The sequence below is a fragment of the Pongo pygmaeus genome, chromosome 23 (genome assembly GCF_028885625.2).
Source record: "Pongo pygmaeus isolate AG05252 chromosome 23, NHGRI_mPonPyg2-v2.0_pri, whole genome shotgun sequence".
Lineage (NCBI taxonomy): Eukaryota > Metazoa > Chordata > Mammalia > Primates > Hominidae > Pongo > Pongo pygmaeus.
In genome coordinates this window covers 35,851,960-35,871,392 of record NC_085931.1, presented here as the reverse complement: position 1 = coordinate 35,871,392, position 19,433 = coordinate 35,851,960, and the positions used below count along the sequence as shown (strand labels likewise).

Genomic DNA, 19,433 nt, shown 5'->3' with positions numbered 1-19,433 from the left:
GCCTGCTGCTTTCTGCCTCCTCTTCTCTGTCCTCCTTGAGGGCGGAGGCCAGGCCCCAGGCAGCTCTGAGGCCCAAGGCCCAGTGCAGGCCTTGGTAAACAGTAGATGCTCAACAAATAACAAAGATGAAAATGATCAACTATCCCAAGAGAAGAAAGGACACACTGCACTGGAACTTCTGATGGGAGAGAAGGTATTTCTGATGGAGTCAGAGCTTTGCAGGAGAAATGAGTTCAAACACAGGCTCTGCTGCCTCTTACCCCAAGCTTATGACATTGAGGAGGGCTTTACCTCTCTGAGCCTCCGTTTCCTCAACTGTAAAGGGGGTTGTAAGACCAACTGCCTGAGTCATTCCGAGGATTTGACAAGAAGGCACCTAACATAGTACCTCCCTAACAAGGGACTTGGCACACAGTAGGCCCTGTCAGCAAATTGTGATTTTTCTTTTAAAAGGCTGGTTTTAATTCTTCCCAGAATATATGGCAGAAATAAGAGGCTCTAGAATCTACCTATCCAGTTCCTTGTCCTCCTGTAAAAAAAAGGTCCAGAGAGGGGAGGGGGTATACGCAAGAACACACAGCACAGAAGCTGGACTAAAACTCAGAAGGCCTGACTTCAGGCCTAGAACCCATTCATTCATTCATTCATTCATTCATTCATTCGTGACAGGCTCTTGCTCTGTCACCCAGGCTGGAGTGCAGTGGCACAATCACAGCTCACTGCAGCCTCAAACTCCCTGGCTCAAGCTATCCTCATGCCTCAGCTTCCCGAGCAGTTGAGACTACAGGTGTGCACCATCACGCCTGGTTAATTTTTTTAATTTTTTATAGAGACAGGGTCTCACTCTGTTGCCCAGGCTGGTCTCAAACTCCTGGGCTCAAGCAATCCTTCCACCTCGGCCTCCCAAAGCACTAAGATCACAGGCGTGAGCCACCATGCCCAGCCCAGGACTCATTTTAATACACTCTATATTCTCTCTGACGGCCTAGAACCTCTTCACGTGATAAGCACAGTCCCAGGTGTGCAGGTGGGCAGGCATTCCAGAAACAAAGACAAGCACTTTCCAGTGCTGGGGCCTAAAATGAAAGGGAAAGACAAACTTGGGCAGCTTCCCAGGCCAAAGGACACTGGGAGTTCCCTAACCAAGTCACTCCCCAGCCCTGCCCAGGGCACTGGGCAAGGCTAAGTGGGCAGTGCCGCCAAGACCCAGGCTTCAAGTCCAGACAGGCCAGGCGGTGTGACTGTACAGTGACCTCGGTGCACCCAATGCACCCGCTGGGCTCCCCTTCTGCAGGGAGGCCCTGCAGACCCAAAATTTCCTTCCCTCGGCAGTGCTCGCTAAGCCATCGGCAAACAGGACTCCCCAGAAAAGGCTTTCCTCCCTGAGGAAGCAAAACAGAAAGGAAAGAACTGTCAACACAAAGTCAGCTGGGAGCCTCAGCCCTGACCCGGGGCGTGTGAAAATACAGCTGTTTCTCCAACAGGCAGGGGTATTGCACTGGAATGAGATTCTCATGTATTAATAACAAAGCTCTAGTCCTCCCTGCCTGCCACTAGCTGGAAAGCAAGGCGTTTCACCTCTTGGAGCCTCAGTTTTCTCATCTGTAAAATGGGAATAACGCTACCATCTTTCTTCATAGGTTGTTATGAGGATCCTATAAACACACAAAATCTATGTCAGAGGAACTGGTCTATAAGAAGCAGTGAATCAATGTTAGTTTTTACTTTTTATTACTGCCATTGTTGCTATTTCTGCTACTACAACAAACAAGGAAGATTTATATTATGATTTATAAAATAATTCTTTGGGACAACTTACACACATTTTTTTAAAACCTTAAGCTCATCCCTTTTTTTTTTTTTTTTTTTTTGAGATGGAGTTTTGCTCTTATTGCCCAAGCTGCAGTGCAATGGCACAATCTTGGCTCACTGCAACCTACACCTCGTGGGTTCAAGCAATTCTCCCGCCTCAGCCTCCTGAGTAGCTGGGATTACAGGTGTGTGCCACCATGCCCGGCTGATTTTTTGTATTTTTAGCAAAGACAGGGTTTCACCATGTTGGCCAGGCTGGTCTCGAACTCCTGACCTTGTGATCTGCCTGCCTTGGCCTCCCAAAGTGCTGGGATTACAGGTGTGAGCTACTGCGCCTGGCCTAAGCTCATCTTTTTATGGGGGAGGTCTCCCGTTTTTTATTTAAAATGGAGTTTCACTCTTGTCACCCAGGCTGGCATGCATTGGTGTGATCTCAGTTCACTGCAACCTCAGACTCCCAGGTTCAAGCGATTCTCCCGCTTCAGCCTCCCGAGTAGCTGGTATTACAAGTGTGCGCCACCATGCCTGGCTAATTTTTGTATTTTTAGTAGAGACAGGGTTTCACCACATTGGCCAGGCTGGTCTCGAACTCCTGACCTCAGGTGATCTGTCTGCCTCAGCCTTCCAAAATGCTGGCATTACAGATGTGAGCCACCATGCCCAGCTGAGGTCTCCTATTTTTTTTAAGAGCCTACTATGTGCCAGAGACTTTATAAATGGTTGCTGTATCTAATCTTACAATGACCTCACGGAAGAAATTTTGTCATCTTCTTTCTGCAGAAGAACTGAGGCTCAGGGAGGTAAAATCACTCATGCAAAGCCACACAGCATCAACATGTGGGAACAGGATCTAACACTAGGATTTTTCGGCTCTGTCTATCCTGCTTCACCACCAGAGGGGCACCAGCAGGAGAGATTCAGAGCATGGTGGCTGGAGTCAGGCTACATGGATCCACATTCCCCATTCCCAGTAGTATGGTCCTGGGAAAGTGACTCCTTCTCCGAGCCTCCGTTTCCTCACCTGTAAAACGGAGTCACAAGAATCAAATACAACAATGTATAGGGGTAGGGCATGGTGGCTCACACCTGTAATCCCAGCACTTTGGGAGGCTGAGGCGGAAGAATCACTTCAGACTAGGAGTTCAAGACTAGCTCGGACAACATAGCAAGATCCTATCTCTACAAAAAATTTTTTTAATTAGCTGGACATGGTGGCGCATTCCTTTGGTCCCAGCTACTCAGAAGGCTGAGGAGAGAGAATCACTTGAGCCTGGGAAATGGAAGTTGCAGTGAGCTGTGATAGCGCCACTGGACCCCAGCCTGGGTGACAGAACAACACCCTGTCTCAAAAATAACAAATAAAAAAAAAAGTACATAGGAAAATGATGAGCACAGAGCCTAGGACAGAGTTAATACTCACTTGTTATTTTTGGTTTTTGTGGGGTTTGTTTGTTTGTTGTTTTTTGTTGAGACAGAGTCTCCCTCTGTCTCCCAGGCTGGAGTGCAGTAGCACAATCTCAGCTCACTGCAACCTCTGCCTCCCAGGTTCAAGCAATTCTCCTGCCTCAGCCTCCCAAGTAGCTAGGACTATAGGCATGCACCGCCATGCCTAGCTAATTTTTGTATTTTTAGTAGAGACAGGGTTTTGCCATGTTGGCCAGGCTGGTCTCAAAATCCTGACCGCAAGTGATCTGCCTGCCTTGGCCTCCCAAAGTGCTGGGATTACAGATGTGAGCCACCATGTCCAGCCCTATTTTTGTTTTACTACAATAACATTATTATTCTCAAAAGTGGGGTCTGCATAAAGATGAGCGGCAGCCTCAGTTATCTCCTGCAAACTTCTTTTTTTTTTTTTTTTTTTGAGACAGAGTCTTGCTCTGTCACCCAGGCTGGAGTGCAGTGGCGCGATCTTGGCTCACTGCAAGCTCCGCCTCCCGGGTTCACGCCATTCTCCTGCCTCAGCCTCCTGAGTAGCTGGGACTACAGGTGCCCGCCACCATGCCCAGCTAATTTTTTTGTATTTTTAGTAGAGACGGGGCTTCACCATGTTAGCCAGGATGGTCTTGATCTCCTGACCTCGTGATCTGCCCGCCTCATCCTCCCAAAGTGCTGGGATTACAGGTGTGAGCCACCGCACCCAGCCTATCTCCTGCAAACTTCTAAAGGCAAAGAGTCCAGGCAGAAGCCAGCGCACAGGTCAAGGGCTGTCATTTCTCACCACCAATGACACAGTGGCCCATCTGAAGAATGTGCAGACAGGAAACGCTAAGAGAAGTGGAGCCAGCTGCCCAGGGTCACACAGCAAGCAACCCCAGATGCTCCCTCCCCACCCAGCTTACTTTGGAAACCCACCCCTGACACCCAGCAGATTCTCATTCTCCCCAGACTTGGCATGAGATCAATACGATACCTTTTTTTTTTTTTTTTTTTTTGAGATGGAGTTTCACTCTTGTTGCCCAGGCTGGAGTGCAGTGGCGTGATCTTGGCTCACTGCAAGATCCGCCTCCCAGGTCCAAGTGATTCTCCTGCTTCAGCCTCCCAAGTAGCTGGGATGACAGGTGTCTGCCACCAAGCCCAGCTAATTTTTTGTATGTTTAGTAGAGATGGGGTTTCACCATGTTGGGCAGGCTGGTCTCTAACTCCTGACCTCAGGTGATCCATCCGCCTCGGACTCCCAGTACATGATACATTTTTATGGAGAGATGCCCAACTGAAGGAGAGAGTGAGTGGCCTCTAACTGTGCAGCTAGCTCAGTGACCCCCGCGGATACTCATAAACCCGGGCTCCCAGAAGCCTGCTGAGTGCATTCATAGTGGCACCATGTGAATACTTCTTAGATCAGAGCTCCCCATGACTCTTCTCTGGCTGGGTCAGGGCTGCTTCAGGACTCAGGAGGGCTGTGTGGTTGGTAAAGGCACTTTGGCCATCCTCAAAGGCCTGCTCTGGGCTGACCCATATCAGCTAAAGCAGAAGGGGAAAGCGCACCAGCTCAGAAGCAGGGCCCCAAAAAGCATCTGCTTCTCATCACTCTTTCCCCCGAGGCCCTGGTGGCTCCCAGGAAGGGAAGCAACCTCTCTGGGCCTCCGCAGACTAATAATAATACTAATAATCCTAACAATACTAGCTAAGGCTCATGTAAATTAATTAGCAAGTACTATATGTTAACACATTTAATGCTTGTCAACCTCATGAAGCAGACTCTATTATTACTCCCAGCTTACAGATGAGAAAACTGAGGCCCAGAGTGGTTAACTGCCTTGCATAAGGCCACACAGCTGGTAAACGGTGGAGCTGGGATTTGAATCCAAGCAGTCTGGCTCCAGGTTCCCTGCAATATTCCCAAGGGAATGGGTGGCGGAATTCCTCATTCTGCCCCTATCAGGACCCCCTCAGCGCCATGCCAATCCTCACAGCCACCATCTGGTTATCATCTACCTCATGCCAAGCATTTCACAGTCCTCGTTAATGGGCACAAGCACACTGTGTCCCTTTCACAGACAGGCAAACTGAGGCTGAGGGATGTGATGAGGCTGATCAAAAGTCACGTGGCCCATAACGGGCAGAGCGGGGATTCAAACCCAGGCCTATCCCTCCCAGTCTCACCTTGGCGTTGCTGCATTCTCTCACTCTACTGGCTACAGGTATCACTGCTCAGCGGATTGCAAAAATCATCATCAAGACAATCATCCCTCATTTCCCACCTCACCTCACAGGTATAAAGCACCTTCTTATGCAGTAATATCTCTGAGCTTCCCAGCAGCTCACCAGAGAAGACAAATTATTCCCATTTTCCAGATAAGGAAACTGAGACTTAGTCGGTGAACTGCCTGTCTCTGGTTATAGACTCAAACCAGGTCTCCTTATCCAGAGCCTCTGCTCTGCGACCACTTGTCCCACACAAATCATGAGCCATGATTCTTACCCATGCCCTCCAGGCAGACCCTCTACTCCTGCAAAGACCCGTCCTACCCCATCAGAAACATAATTGTGGCCGGTTCTATTATTGCTCAGCAAATATTTTTTCAGCCTCCATGAGAGTAGACTTCAACTCATTGATGTCAGGCTTGCCATGTGACTTGCTTCAGCCTATAGCATGAGAGCAGAAGTGACAGCTTCTCAATTCAGAACAGAGGCTTCTGTTGTCTACCACAGAAGAGCATGCCCTGGCTGGCTGCCACCCTTCAGCCTGTGAATCTGGATGAAGATTCACGAGCCAGACCTGAACCCAATCCAAAGCCTAGGGCCAGCCTTGCTGGCGAAGCCTAGCTAAGGTCAGCCAAGCTACCTGCTGACTCGTGAGCATGAAACAAATGTTTGCTGTTAAAGGCCACTGCGATGTAGGAGATGTTTGTTACACAGTGTCATCACAGAAAAGCTTGACTAATGCAGGGACCACGTATGTCCAGAAAGACTCGTGTGTACATGGGCAAATATCTTCCGAGACAGAGTCTCCAGCAGTTGGTATTAAAACCCAAGGGCCAGGCTGGGTGTGGTGGCTCACATCTGTAATCCTAGCACTTTGGGAGGCTGAGGCAGCAGGATCGCTTGAGGAGTTTGAAACCAGCCTGGGTAATGTGGCAAAATCTCGTCTCTACAAAAACACAAAAAATTAGCCAGGTGTGGTGGTGCATGCCTATAATCCCAGCTACTTGGGAGGCTGAGGTGGGAGGACCACCTGAGCCCGGGAGGTCGAGACTGCAGTGAACTGAGATCGCACCACTGCATTCCAGCCTGGATGAAAGAGCAAGACCCTGTCTCAAAACAAAAACAACAACAAAAAGAACCCCAACGGCAACAAAATATTGTCACTTATAAGAACTCTCACCTTCCCGCAGGCCAGAGGCCATGACCTATGGCCAAAGACAAGAGACAGCCAAACACTGTTCCTTCTCTCTGAAATGTACAAAGAGGCTGACTCTCGCACAGCTGTGGTAAGAGTGTGAAAGGTATAGCCACTCTGCTGGGAAACTGGGCAGGTCAGATCAATGTTCTAAACATCCTTCATCCCCAAAGTTCCACATCCTGGAAATCTGTCCTCCAGCCTACTGCAACAAAAGTGCAAAGACATGTCAACAGGGATGTTTACTGCAGCACTGTGTCATAGCAAAAAAAAAAAAAAAAAAAAAAAAACCTGAAAAACAACTCAGTGTCCATCAACAGGGGATCGGTTAAATAAGCTCATAGCACCTTCATGCACTGGAAATTATTCAGTTTTTTTCTTTTTTTTTTTTTTTTTTTGAGACGGAGTCTTGCCCTGTCACCCAGGCTGAAGTGCGGTGGCGCGATCTCAGCTCACTGCAACATCCGCCTTCCTGGGTTCAAGAAATTCTCCTGCCTCAGCCTCCCGAGTAGCTGGGATTACAGGTGCGCGCCACCATGCCCGGCTAATTTTTGTATTTTTAGTAGAGATGGGGTTTCACCATGTTGACCAGGCTGGTCTTGAACCCCTGACCTCAAGCGATCCGCCCGGCCTCCCAAAGTGCTGGGATTACAGGCCTGAGCCACCACAGCCGGCCTTATTCAGTTTTTAAAAATAATGAGGTAAATCAACACATTCTGAAATGGGAAAGTACCTAAATCTATTTTTAATTCATGTGTGAAATTATTTGTTTTATTTTATGTATTTATTTTTATTTATTTATTTATTTTTTTGAGACGGAGTCTCACTCTGTCACCAGGCTGGAGTGCAGTGGTGTGATCGCGATTCACTGCAACCTCCCTCCCAGGTTCAAGTGATCCTCCTGCCTCAGCCCCCTGAGTAGCTGGGACTACAGGCGCCACTACACCTGGCTAATTCTTGTATTTTTAGTAGAGATGGGGTTTCACCATGTTGGCCAGGCTGGTTTCGAACTCCTGACCTCAAATGATCCACATGCCTCGGGGCCCCAAAGTGCTGGGATTACAGGTGTGAGCCACCGCACCCGGCCGTATTTCATATTCTTAATGGAGACATGGCTATAAAACATTTCAAAGGTCACTTAACTGAGCAATTAACAAATGTAGCTGTGATAGCTTCTGCCCAGTAGTCAAGTCAATAATTATTTGCTTACTTGTCTCACCTTGCCTTGCCCCCTTCCTTCTTCTCGTACAGTTGACCAGAGGATTCCAAAGGGCAGGTGATCTTTTGAATTTTTCACAAGTAGGGTGCCTTGCCCACATAAGATGCTCAATAAAATATTCATTGCATTGAAGGAAAATATATATATATATGTGTGTGTGTGTGTGTGTGTGTATGTGCCTCGATTGTTTGTTAGCTTCCTTTTATTTTTACTTTTTGAGACAGAGTCTCACTCTGTTCCCTAGGCTGGAGTGCAGTGGCACCATCTAGCTCACTGCAAACTCCGCCTCCCAGGTTCAAGTGATTCTCATGCCTCAGCCTCCTGAATAGCTGGGATTACAGGCAACCGCCATCACGCCTGGCTAATTTTTTTTTATTTTATTTTTATTTTTAGTAGAGATGGGGTTTCACCATGTTGGCCATGCTGGTCTCAAACTCCTGCCCTCAAGTGATCTGCCCACCTCGGACTCCCAAAGTGCTGAGATTGCAGGTGTGAGTCACTGTGCTTGACGAGCTTCCTTTTATTTTTAATTTTAATTTTTTTAAATTTTTATGTATTTATGTATTTATTTATTTGAGACAAGGTCTTACTCTGTCTCAGGCTAAAGTGCAGTGGTGCAATCAAAGCTCACTGCAGCATCGAACTCCTGAGCTCAAGCAATCCTCCTGTCTCAGCCTCTGAATTAGCTGGGACACAGCCTGACACACTGCCAGGCTAATTTTTTTTCTTTTTTCTTTTTTTTTTTTTTTTGAGACGAAGTTTTGTTCTATCGCTCAGGCTGGAGTGCAGTGGCACAATCTCGGCTCAGGGCAACCTCCGCCTCCCGGGTTCAAGCAATTCTGCTGCCTCAGCCTCCCAAGTAGCTGGGATTACAGGCATGTGCCACCATACCTGGCTATTTTTTTGTTTTGTTTTGTATTTTCAGTAGAGAGAGGGCTTTTCCATGTTGGCTAGGCTAATCTCGAACTCCTGACCTCAGGTGATTCACCTGCCTCTGCCTCCCAAAGTGCTGGAATTACAGGCGTGAGCCACTGTGCCTGACCGCCAGACTAATTTTTAAACTTTTTTTTTTTTTGAGACAGTCTTGCTCTGTCATCCAGGCTGGATTGCAATGGCATGATCTCAGGTCACCACAACCTCCACCTCCCGGGTTCAAGCGATTCTCTTGCCTCAGCCTCCCGAGTAGCTGGGATTACAGGTGCCCTGCCACCACGCCTGGCTGATTTTTGTATTTTTAGTATAGACGGGGTTTCACCATGTTGGCCAGGCTGCTCTCGAACTCCTGACCTCAGGTGATCCGCCCACCTCGGCCTCCCAAAGTGCTGAGATTACAGGCATGAGCCAACTCATCTGGTCTTAAATTGTTTTTTCAGAGACAGAGTCTCGCTATGTTGCCCAGGCTGGTCTCAAACTCCTGGGCTCAAGCAATACTCCCATCTCAGCCTCCCAAAGCGCTGGGATTACAGACGGGAGCCACTGTGCTTGGCCTTAGCTTCTTCTTAAATGGCAGCAGTTTGAGTAGTGAGGACAGGCAGAAGCACCCCTCCTTGTGTTGGGAACCAAGTAAGCGGGAAAGGCATGGCTTTGAGGCAGACAGCTTAGGGTTCAAATCCCAGCTCTTCCACTTACCCGCTGCGTGACCTCGCAGCAAATCAATAACCTCTTGAAGCCTCAGTTTCATGCACTGTAAAGTTGAGGGTCTCGAAAACAGGCACCACCGGGTTTGTTGTAGAATATTAAAAAAAATAGGCCGGGTGCCTGTAATCCCAGCACTTTGGGAGGCCGAGGCGGGTGGATCACATGAGGTCGAGAGTTCGAGACCAGCCTGACCAACGTGGAGAAACCCTGTCTCTAATAAAAATAACAAAATTAGCCAGGCGTGGTGGCATATGCCTGTAATCCCAGCTACTTGGGAGGCTGAGATAGGAGAATCACTTGAACCCAGGAGGTGGAGGCTGCAGTGAGCCGAGATCCTGCCATTGCTCTCCAGCCTGGGCAATAAGAGCAAAACTCCGTCTCAAAAAAAAAAAAAAAAAGAAGAAGGAACAAAAGAGCTTAGCCCAGATTCTGGCATAACAGCGCTGCTCTGATGCACTATGTGCTTTACCTACATTCTCCCCAGTCCTCCCATTTTACAGAGGAAGAAACTGAGGTCCCGGGGGGACATGGCTTATCTAGGTTCACACTCCTATAATCTGGATGGGTGAATGGAAGAAAGAGAGTGAACTCCTGGACAGGGATGCTCCTGCCCTCCTCTCTGCCCCAAACCTGCCAAAGCCTTCAAGTTTAGAAATTCAGGGAGTGTCTGGGGTATAAAAGGAATTTTTGCTGCCCATGGTCTAACTTTTATTCATTCAGCATACCCTGAATTCTGGGTATATCAGTTGGCATGCAGTTCTCCAGGCGATCTATGCCTTTGCCAGTGCTGTTGCTTCTGCCTGCTATGTCCCAGCCCTCCCTCCTACTCATCCTTTAAGACTCAAGTATCATCTGTGGGTCACTCCCTCTCTCCCCCCAACACACACATGCACACACCAGGTTGAGCAAAGCACCACCCACCTGGAACTTATCCTGATGACAGGCTATAGTGATAATAATCATACCACCCCTTACAGAGCATAGACACTGGGCCTAGCACAGTCCATACACTGCTTCGGTAAACTCACGTAACAACCTTCTGAGAATGGGAGTATCCTATCATGAGCCCTTTTTACAGATAGGGAAGTTGAGTCTCAAAACCATAACCATGCCCAAGGCCACAGCCAGGAGCGGGCAGAGCCAGGGTTTGCCCTGGAGTATCTCTGGCTGACTCCCTCCCTCCCTTCTTTTTTTTTTTTTTTTTTTTGAGACAGAGTCTCGCTGTGTTGCCCAGGCTGGAGTGCAGTGGAGCGATCTCGGCTCACTGCAAGCTCCACCTCACCGGTTCACGCCATTCTCCTGCCTCAGCCTCCCGAGTAGCTGGGACTACAGGAGCCCACCACCACGCCCGGCTAATTTTTTGTTTTCGTATTTTTAGTAGAGACGGGGTTTCACCGTGTTAGCCAGGATGGTCTCTATCTCCTGATCTTGTGATCCACCCGCCTCGGACTCTCAAAGTGCTGGGATTACAGGCGTGAGCCACCGCGCCCAGCTGGCTGGCTCCCTCCCTTCTATCCCTGCCTCCTCCTGGAAGGCTCCTTCAATTTATCCCTTCCACACCCAACTCAAACCCACCTTCCTCTGTTGTTTCTTTACTGCTTAATCTGAACCCAAATATTCACTAGTTGCAAGTTGGAAGGGAGTTCAAATTCCTGCTTTGCCACTGCTGCCTGGCAAAGGCCTCACTATGCCACAGAGGGCTGCATCAGTGAAATGGGGATAATGTGCCCCGTGTCTCCCCACAGGAAGTCCTTGAGGACTGGCATGTTTTATACCTACCCCTGAACAGGCAGAGGGTTCTAAAGCAGGTTTGCTAAACTGAATTCAGTACTGATACCACCCCCTCTGAGGGGTTTCCTTACCCCAGGTAGACTGTTACACCCACCTTGAGGAAGGGATCTTCAAAATGAGTGGCTCTCTAAGTGTAACACTGATCAATGTCAAAGTTGTCAGCGAGCACCCCTCAACACCATTGGTCTCTACGTCCAGTCCACCGCGGTCTCTCACCAGGATTTTTCTTTTTTTTTTTTTTTTGAGACGGAGTCTCGATCTGTCGCGCAGGCTGGAGTGCAGTGGCATGATCTCGGTTTACTGCAAGCTCTGCCTCCCGGGTTCATGCCATTCTCCTGCCTCAGCCTCCCGAGTAGCCAGGAGTACGGGCACCTGCCCCACGCCTGGCTAGTTTTTTTTGTATTTTTAGTAGAGACGGGGTTTCACCATGTTAGCCAGTATGGTCTCAATCTCCTGACTTTGTGATCGGCCTGCCTTGGCCTCCCAAAGTGCTGGGATTACAGGCGTGAGCCACCATGCCCGGCCTCTCACCTGGATTTTTCTAGCAGCCTGCTTACTGGCCCCCAACCTCCTGGCATGACCCTCCGATCATCAAGCCTCCCCACACCAGCCAGGGCAAGCTTCCCAAAACACACGTATGATCCTGCCCCTCACCTGCAGAGACCCTTCCACTGTGATCCACAGCGCCCCACGCTCCAGGAATAAAGTCCAAACCACTAAGCATGGCTGGCCTGGCCCCAGTCAACACCCTAGGCACTCCCCTACCTCCAGGCTTCTGCACAAGCTGTTCCATTTCTGCAGCCCATAACACCAACCTCTTCCCACTGGCTGTCGAGAAAACTAAACTCTCTGACCCCCATCCCTCCTTATAGCCAAAGGCATCAGCCCCTCCTCCTATGATCATAGTTCTCCCCTTCCAGACAAGTGCATATGTTCACAAAGACTTTCAGGGCATAAAGTATCCCCTTAAGGATGTGGCTTCTAGCCTCATCTTTGACACAGTGTCTTGAAATATTTGTTGAAGGAACAAATGATAAATAAATGAATGAATGCACACATAAAATATCCCTGTGAGGCTCTGTTTCTGAGTTGGTCAGAGATGTAGCCTGGTGAGGAGAAATGCTCAGAGCCAGACAACTGGCTCCTTCATTCTCCTGCCAAGTTCAGCCTTCAATAAAAAACAGCCCCGGCCGGGCGCGGTGGCTCATGCCTGCAATCCCAGCACTTTGGGAGGCGGAGACGGGAGGATCACCTAAGGTTAGGAGTTTGGGATCAGCCTGGCCAACATGGTGAAACCCTATCTCTACTAAAAATACAAAAATTAGCCAGGCAGAGTGGCGGGCATCTGTAATCCCAGCTACTCCGGAGGCTGAGGCAGGAGAATCGCTTGAACCCGGGAAGCAGAGGTCGCAGTGAGCCGAGATCACGCCATTGCACTCTAGCCTGGGCTACAGAGCGAGACTCCATCTCAAAAAACAAAACAAAACAAAACAAAACAAAACGAACAAAAAAAAAACAGCCCCTAGGACCTCCAGTGGGGGTAGGGGCAGCTTCCAGCCTCTGAACCTAGGGTAAGAACTGTATCCCCAACATCAAGAATCAGTACTAGACTGCAGGGCAAGCCGACTGCTCCATAGCTGGAAAATAACTCCAAGAGGACAGATCCTGAGTTGCCCTAGGCCACACCATTTCTACAGTGCTCCTGACATAGGTGCTCAATACACACTGGTTGATGGAGCCAGCCAGTTCTATGTGCCCAGCTGAAATATGTGTCCAGACACTGCATTGAAACTCTGCACTTCTCTTGGGTAATTGCACCCTTGTCAAGCATGCAAATCCTTCAAAAAGGATCCCCCTGCCAGAACTACCAAGATCTGGGCTTGTGTCTGTACAAATTCCTCGGGAACTGTCCCTGGCTGCAACAGGAAGGAAGGAGGCACCAGAGTCTGGGGGTGCACACGTTTGTCCAGGAACCTTGATGGATTAGCAGAGGGAAAGCCAGACCAAGGGCGAAGCCTTGTCCAAATGTCTTGGTTACTCATTAGCCAAACCTCAGAGCTTCTCTCTGCAAGGGGGGATGAGAGGGGCAATTAACCCATTTGGAAGAAAGGTTAAGCTAAATAGCTCTCTAATCCTGCAGTTTCAAAAGATAGCAAGTAGGGTTTCTGGAATCTTTAGATACTGTAAGGCAAGCACAGGGGATGGGGCATGGCAAAGGAGAGGCCACAGACTTAGGGGGCACTGATACTTACAGAGCCCCTACCTGTTTCACACCCTTCATTCCGACCCATCCTGCCAGCCTCCTAGAAGAGGGAGGATGCAGACCCTCCTAGGCCAAGCCCATTTTGCCCAGAGGGTCCCTATCTGGACTCAAATAGGTTAAGTGTTTTGCCCACGGTCACAAAAAAGATGCAAACAAAGTGTTTTTCTTTGTGCAACAGGTACAGTCCTTTCCCTTCCAAAAGATAATGGCTGCTCCTGGCTAGAGAAAGTTCAGTCCCGGCAGGCAGGAAGCCCTGGCCACCTAGGCGTCGCGCGGTGGAGGTCACACGCCTGCTCCGGGACTGGACAAACAGCAGGGTTTTAGGGCGCGGCGCCCCCACTCCCAGGCGAGTGTGTGCCAGCAGGGTGAAAAGGTCAGGCTCGGGTGGGGGTCAACGAGCCGCTTCCCATTCCGAGGGCCCCACCCGTGAGCCCGGGTGGGCCGCGCCGCCATCGGGGCGGGGACCACGCGGGCCTGCCTGTGAACAGGGGGACTGAGGCTTAATCCCATCAGGGCGCCTCCGCCCTGGGAAGACGAGCGGAGGGGGGCGCAGACCAGGCCAAGAGGACGCGTCCGGAGCCTCCGCGTCCGAGGGACCCCGCGCGCCGCCCCTCTCACGCCCCCCGAACCACCCCGCTGTCCTCCGGGCTCCCCTCGACCCGGGTTCCGTCTCGCTCGCCGCCCTTGCTTCCCACTGTCCACCTCCGGGGCCTCCAACCCGCACAGATGTCCAGACCCTAGCAGCTCCAGGCTGAGTAACCCAGATCTCCAGCGATCCCTCAGCTTCTAGCCACCGGATCTCTCTGAATCCATTCCCAAGGCTCAGGCTGGCGTGGGAGGAGATTGATCCTCTCGCTCCCAGTCTCGAATCACCCTCCGCCGTCACCCCTGACTGGGGATCCAGTGGGATCCCAGGCCTCCAGCGCCCGATCCCCTCCAGGGATCGACTCCCAAGTCGCCAACCGGGTGGCACGTGATCCATTGGTTGCCCTGTGCGGGATCTTCCCGCGGGATCCACTCTCAAGTCTCGGGAGTCGGATTCCCCGGCTCCCAAACCGGGATCCTCCCTCCTCGCAGACCCAGAGTCTGGGGAAATCCTCCGGGTCCCCGCCTCTTCCCCGGCCAACTTTGCCAACTTTTCTCCCGGGGCCTCGGCCGGGCAGAAACTTGGCGGCCCTCGCCCGCCGCCGTCACCCCCAGCTACCTCGCCGGCCGGGAACAGGAGGCGGCCAGCCGGCCCCCACTCCCCGCAGCCGCTGCGCAACCTACCGTAGAGCCACCGCCAGCTCGCGTCGCGCCGCCACCTGCCCGCAGCCCGCGGCACCTGCCCTAGGAGCCGGCAGCCCCGCGCAGCCTAGCCTGCTGGGGGCGGGGCCTCGGGCGGGGACGCGCCCCCGTCACCATGGGAACTGCGGCCGGCCGCGCCTGCGCGGAGGGGAGCAGAGCCGGCAGGACCCGAGTCGGCAGTGGCGCCTGGGCCTGGGACCTCTCCGGCGGGTCAGAGGTCACGACTCGCTTGGACACCCCTGCCGGAAGCGCTCCCGCCCCTCGAGGCCCGACCCCGCTCTATCCAACTGGGAACTTTGCTCCCGGTCCCCTCCCGCGTCCCCTGGATGTTCCCCAGTCACCAGCCAGGATCCCCCGCCACCGGCACCGACCCGCTGCCCAGCCGGCGACCCCGAGATCCTAATGCAACCCAGGAATTCAGGAGGCGCTCCATAAATGTGGGCCCACTGATTTGCCTGGGCTGCTGGTGCCTGCCTGGGGGCGGGCAAGGTCTGTGCGCGGTGCTGGCGCCTCCTCGCGCCAAGCAAGGGCACTGCACCTGGGAGTTCGCTGGGGCGCCTACTGTGTGCGAATCCTCCTGACATTATGTTGTGGGTGTGGGTTGTGGGGTAATGGGTATAGGAACTTGTGGACAAGTTGAGAGAATCGTAGGAAGTCGTCTCTGAAAGAGAAAATACCTGTTCTGTTATCCTTTACTCATTTCATTCAGCAGATCTTTATTAAGCACCTATTGCATGCTGGGTGCTGGAGACCCAGTGGTGGACAGCTGGCAAAATCCAGGCTGTTGTGCAGCTTACAGATATTGAAACAAATAATTTCACGAGTATATCGAATTGAATCTGTGACATGTGCTCCTATGAGAAATGTACACGGCATGAATAACTGGAGGACCTAAAATCAATGTGCCTTTATTATAAGCAAGATAGACCTCAATAAAAAAAGAGAAAGAAAAGGACATCACAGGCTGCACACGGTGGCTTGTAATCCCAGCATTTTGGGAGGCCGAGGCGGGTGGATCACCTGAGGTCATGAGTTTGAGACCAGCCTGGCCAACATGGTGAAACCTTGTCACTGCTGAAAATTACAAAAATTAGCTGGGTGTGGTGGCAGATGCCTGTGATCCCAGCTACTCGGGAGGCTGAGGCAGGAGAATGGCTTGAACCCGGGCGGTGGAGATTGCAGTGAGCCAAGAGCGCGCCACTGCACTCCAGCCTGAACCACAGAGCAAGACTCCGTCTGAAAAAAAAAAAAAAAGAAAGAAAAGAAAAGGACATCACATTGTGTGGCTTCAGGAGGATTGGTGGGGAGACTTCTTGCCTCATTTTGCTCTTAAGTTGTTGGGTGTGTGTAAGAAACAAGGGTAGCTCCTGTTCTCCACACCGTTTGCACTGCAACCCTTTTGAAGGTCTGATCATCACCGTCAGACCCAGGCAGGGTAAACCCTGTTTACCAAACAGCAGCCCGAGAACCCCCAACTGACTTGTGTACAGTGCTGGAACCCAGGAATTGGGGGGCAGAGGTCCCATGAGGTCTCATGTCTCAGGACATTCTCCTTATCATCTGGGTATCTTGAGTACAGTCATCAAAAGGATCAAACCCAGTCGCTTTTACAGAAGACTACCACTTCCAGAGAGAAGTCTGTGAGTAGGAGACCAGGAACGGCTGGGTTGAAACTTAAAATCCTTCAAAATCCACGTAAGTCAGGCCTTTACATGATGTGTATGTTATACCAGCAAAGGAAAATCATTGTTGATTGTCTGCTCTTCTCTCTAGACCTCCTGGAGGAAGGGACTTCTGTCTCGCTTTCACCTCTGATTCCCAGTGCCTAGAACAGGGCTTGGCACGCAGTAGGTGCTCAAAGAATATATGCTGAGTGCATGAATGACCGAAAGCTGATGACATGCCATCTGCTGCCCCTCCTCCCTAACCTTATGGGAACTTCCTGTGTCTCCTGGGCAAATCTCCATGAACCAGAATGCGTAGGCCGGGGGTTCTGTTTAACGGAATGTTCCATGTTTCTCAGCTCCCCAGCCAATGCAGGCTTCCACCTTGGCATCTCCTCTCCATTCCAGAACATAAGGATGGGAGGGGACAAGACAGTCCTCCTCCTGCCACCCCCCATGGAGACTCAAACCCAGACACGTCCCCAGCCATGACCATCAACCCTACTCTCCGCCCCAAGACATGCCCAGCCCAGGCCGGGTGTCAGCTCTTCTATCCCTGTCAAGCTTTAAGGGGATTCCAGAAGTTCTGAACTACAACTCCCAGAGTCCTCCTGAACCTGGACCCAGAAGGGGCAGGACTTCCTGGTCAGCCCCCGCCTTAGCTGGTTCCCCTTGCATTCCTGTGTCTTCCTGCCTAGGTGAGAGATGCCAGCTCACACATACCCAGAGGTAGACCCTGACCAAAGAGGTGTCAGGTAGTACAGTTTCCAGAGGCAACACCCCTCCCTCCCCCCACCTCACCACTCCCAGCCCTGGCTTTTCTTTTTTTAAGAATAGAGCACAGTGCTTCCCAGGGATTTTCCCAGAACCCTTTCTTCGCAGTTTTTGTCCCCTCCTCCAGAAGGTCTGTCCTGATTAGCCTCTGTCAGCTCTGTCCAATAGAACTTTCTGCAACAATGGAGATGTTCTATATCTGCACTGTCCAACATTAGCCATAGATGACTACTGAGTACTTAAAATGAGGTCAGGGAGACTGAGGAACTAAGTTTTACATTTTATTTAATTTTAATTAGTATAAATTTTAAAATCCACATGTGGCCCTGGCTACCACATTGGACAGTATAGCTCTACACCCCACACACCCCTTGCAAAGACCATGTTCATGCATTTCCGTTGGTGCATATTTATCCATTTTGTTTTTCCTAAAATTTATTTGCATGTTGAGTGTGAGACCCAATATGTTCTTTGAAATGTTTTCCCTCAACACTAGTCCTATGCCCATGCCATTACCCCCACCAGGAATTTTTTGCCCTCTGCCTCCCCATCATCTAGTTAACAACTAAATGTCCCTCAGATCTTAGCTTCTACATCAGTTCCTCTAAGAAGCCATCCCCAACCACCAAAACTGATTAGATGTTGCAGAATCTGGGGCTGGTGCCCACACTCATTAAAGTTCTGATCACACTGTAGTATAATTGCCCAATTACTTTTCACTCACTTTCTAGGCTGTGAGGTCCTTGTGGGAAGAGACTAGTGTAGTACCTGAAACAGAGTTGTCACCCAATAAATATTCATGAAGTTCAATGTTGCATAAATGTTTTCACATGCTGGAATCCAGCGTTTGGTTCATGGTAATGATACTAATGAAGGCTATCATTTATTCAGCCAAATATTTTGCCTGTGCTATCTCATTAAACTCCACAACAACCTATAAGACGTGCTCTACTATTATTATTATTACTTAATTTTTTTCGAGAGAGAGTCCCTCTCTGTCGTCCACGCTGGAGTGCAGTAGCACAATCTTGGCTCACTACACAGCCTCGCCCTCCTGGGCTCAAACCATCCCCCCGCCTCAGGCTCCCAAGCAGCTGGGACTACAGGCATGCGCTACCATCCTTGGCTAATTTTTGTATTTTTGTAGAGATGGGATTTTGCCATGTTGCCCAGGCTGGTTTTGAACTCCTGGTTCAAGCAATTCACCCGCATCAACCTCCCGAAGTGCTGGGGTTACAAGTATGAGCCACTGTGCCCCGCTGAGATGCTCTATTATTATCTACCTTTTACAGATGAAAGATCTGAAGCTCAGAGAGGTTAAGTAAGTTGCCCAAGGTCACACAGCTAGTATTTCAGCCTGGCTCCCTGGAAAACAGAGCCCAAGGCAAATTTTATGTACTAATGCTTTATTAGGGATAAAATCCCAGCTCAGTAAGGGTGAAGGGAAGGGGACTTCAAGGCAGGGGAGGAGGGAGAGCAAATATAAGACATGCCTTACTAGGCTGGCTACAGAAGCCGCATGAAACAGACCATGGAAGGGATGAAGGAAGCGCAAGGACTTCACCATCTGGCACCTCCCATCCCCTGTCCACAATTAGTCACTGTTGGGCCCAACCGTGTTATCTGTGCGTCCAGACAGCCCCAAGGGAAACCAATTCCATACACAGGGCTTCACCTGAGCCTAGAAGAGGAGAGTCCAGGGCTGCCTCCCTTAAAGCAGGTCAGGTCTGCTTGAATGACAGCGGGAGATGCAGGCCTAAGTGGCTGAGTAGATGCAGCAACTGACCCAAGCCGCCTGCAGGTGGAAGCAAGAGGAGGCTTGATCTTGTCCAGAGCTGTTGGCTGGCTGGGAAGGACGCAGCTGAGCACACCTGAGAAGGTGCATCAGTCAAGCCTGATACAGCGAGTAAACATCAGAACTGAAATCCAAATCCAGTTTAGGCCAACTCCAGTGCCCTTCAACACATATTGATTGAAAGGGGAAAAATGAATACATGAATGATTGAATGAGTGACTGGGGAAAAAACCCTGGAACCACCACTCCAGACACGCCCTCATTTTACAGGTAGAGAAACTGAGGCCAAGGAGGCAGCGATGCCCCAACTCAGGTCACACTGACTGAGGCGGCAGAGCTGGGACTTGAGT

General features: G+C 50.6%; 1 protein-coding gene across 5 annotated transcripts in view; it reads right to left on the bottom strand.

The window, feature by feature from the left end:
- The window catches only part of KIAA1671 (KIAA1671 ortholog), a 242,847-nt gene extending 227,902 nt beyond the window's left edge, over positions 1–14,945 (bottom strand). For 2 of the 5 annotated variants that reach the window (XM_063662918.1, XM_063662919.1), the window contains exon 1: positions 14,833–14,935. The gene's annotated coding sequence lies outside the window, so the exon portion shown is untranslated. Of the gene's footprint in view, positions 1–14,299; positions 14,616–14,832 lie in introns of those variants that run through there. The other 3 variants (XM_054469004.2, XM_054469003.2, XM_063662917.1) reach the window with 3 other exon arrangements.
- Positions 14,946–19,433: the final 4,488 nt, after the last annotated feature.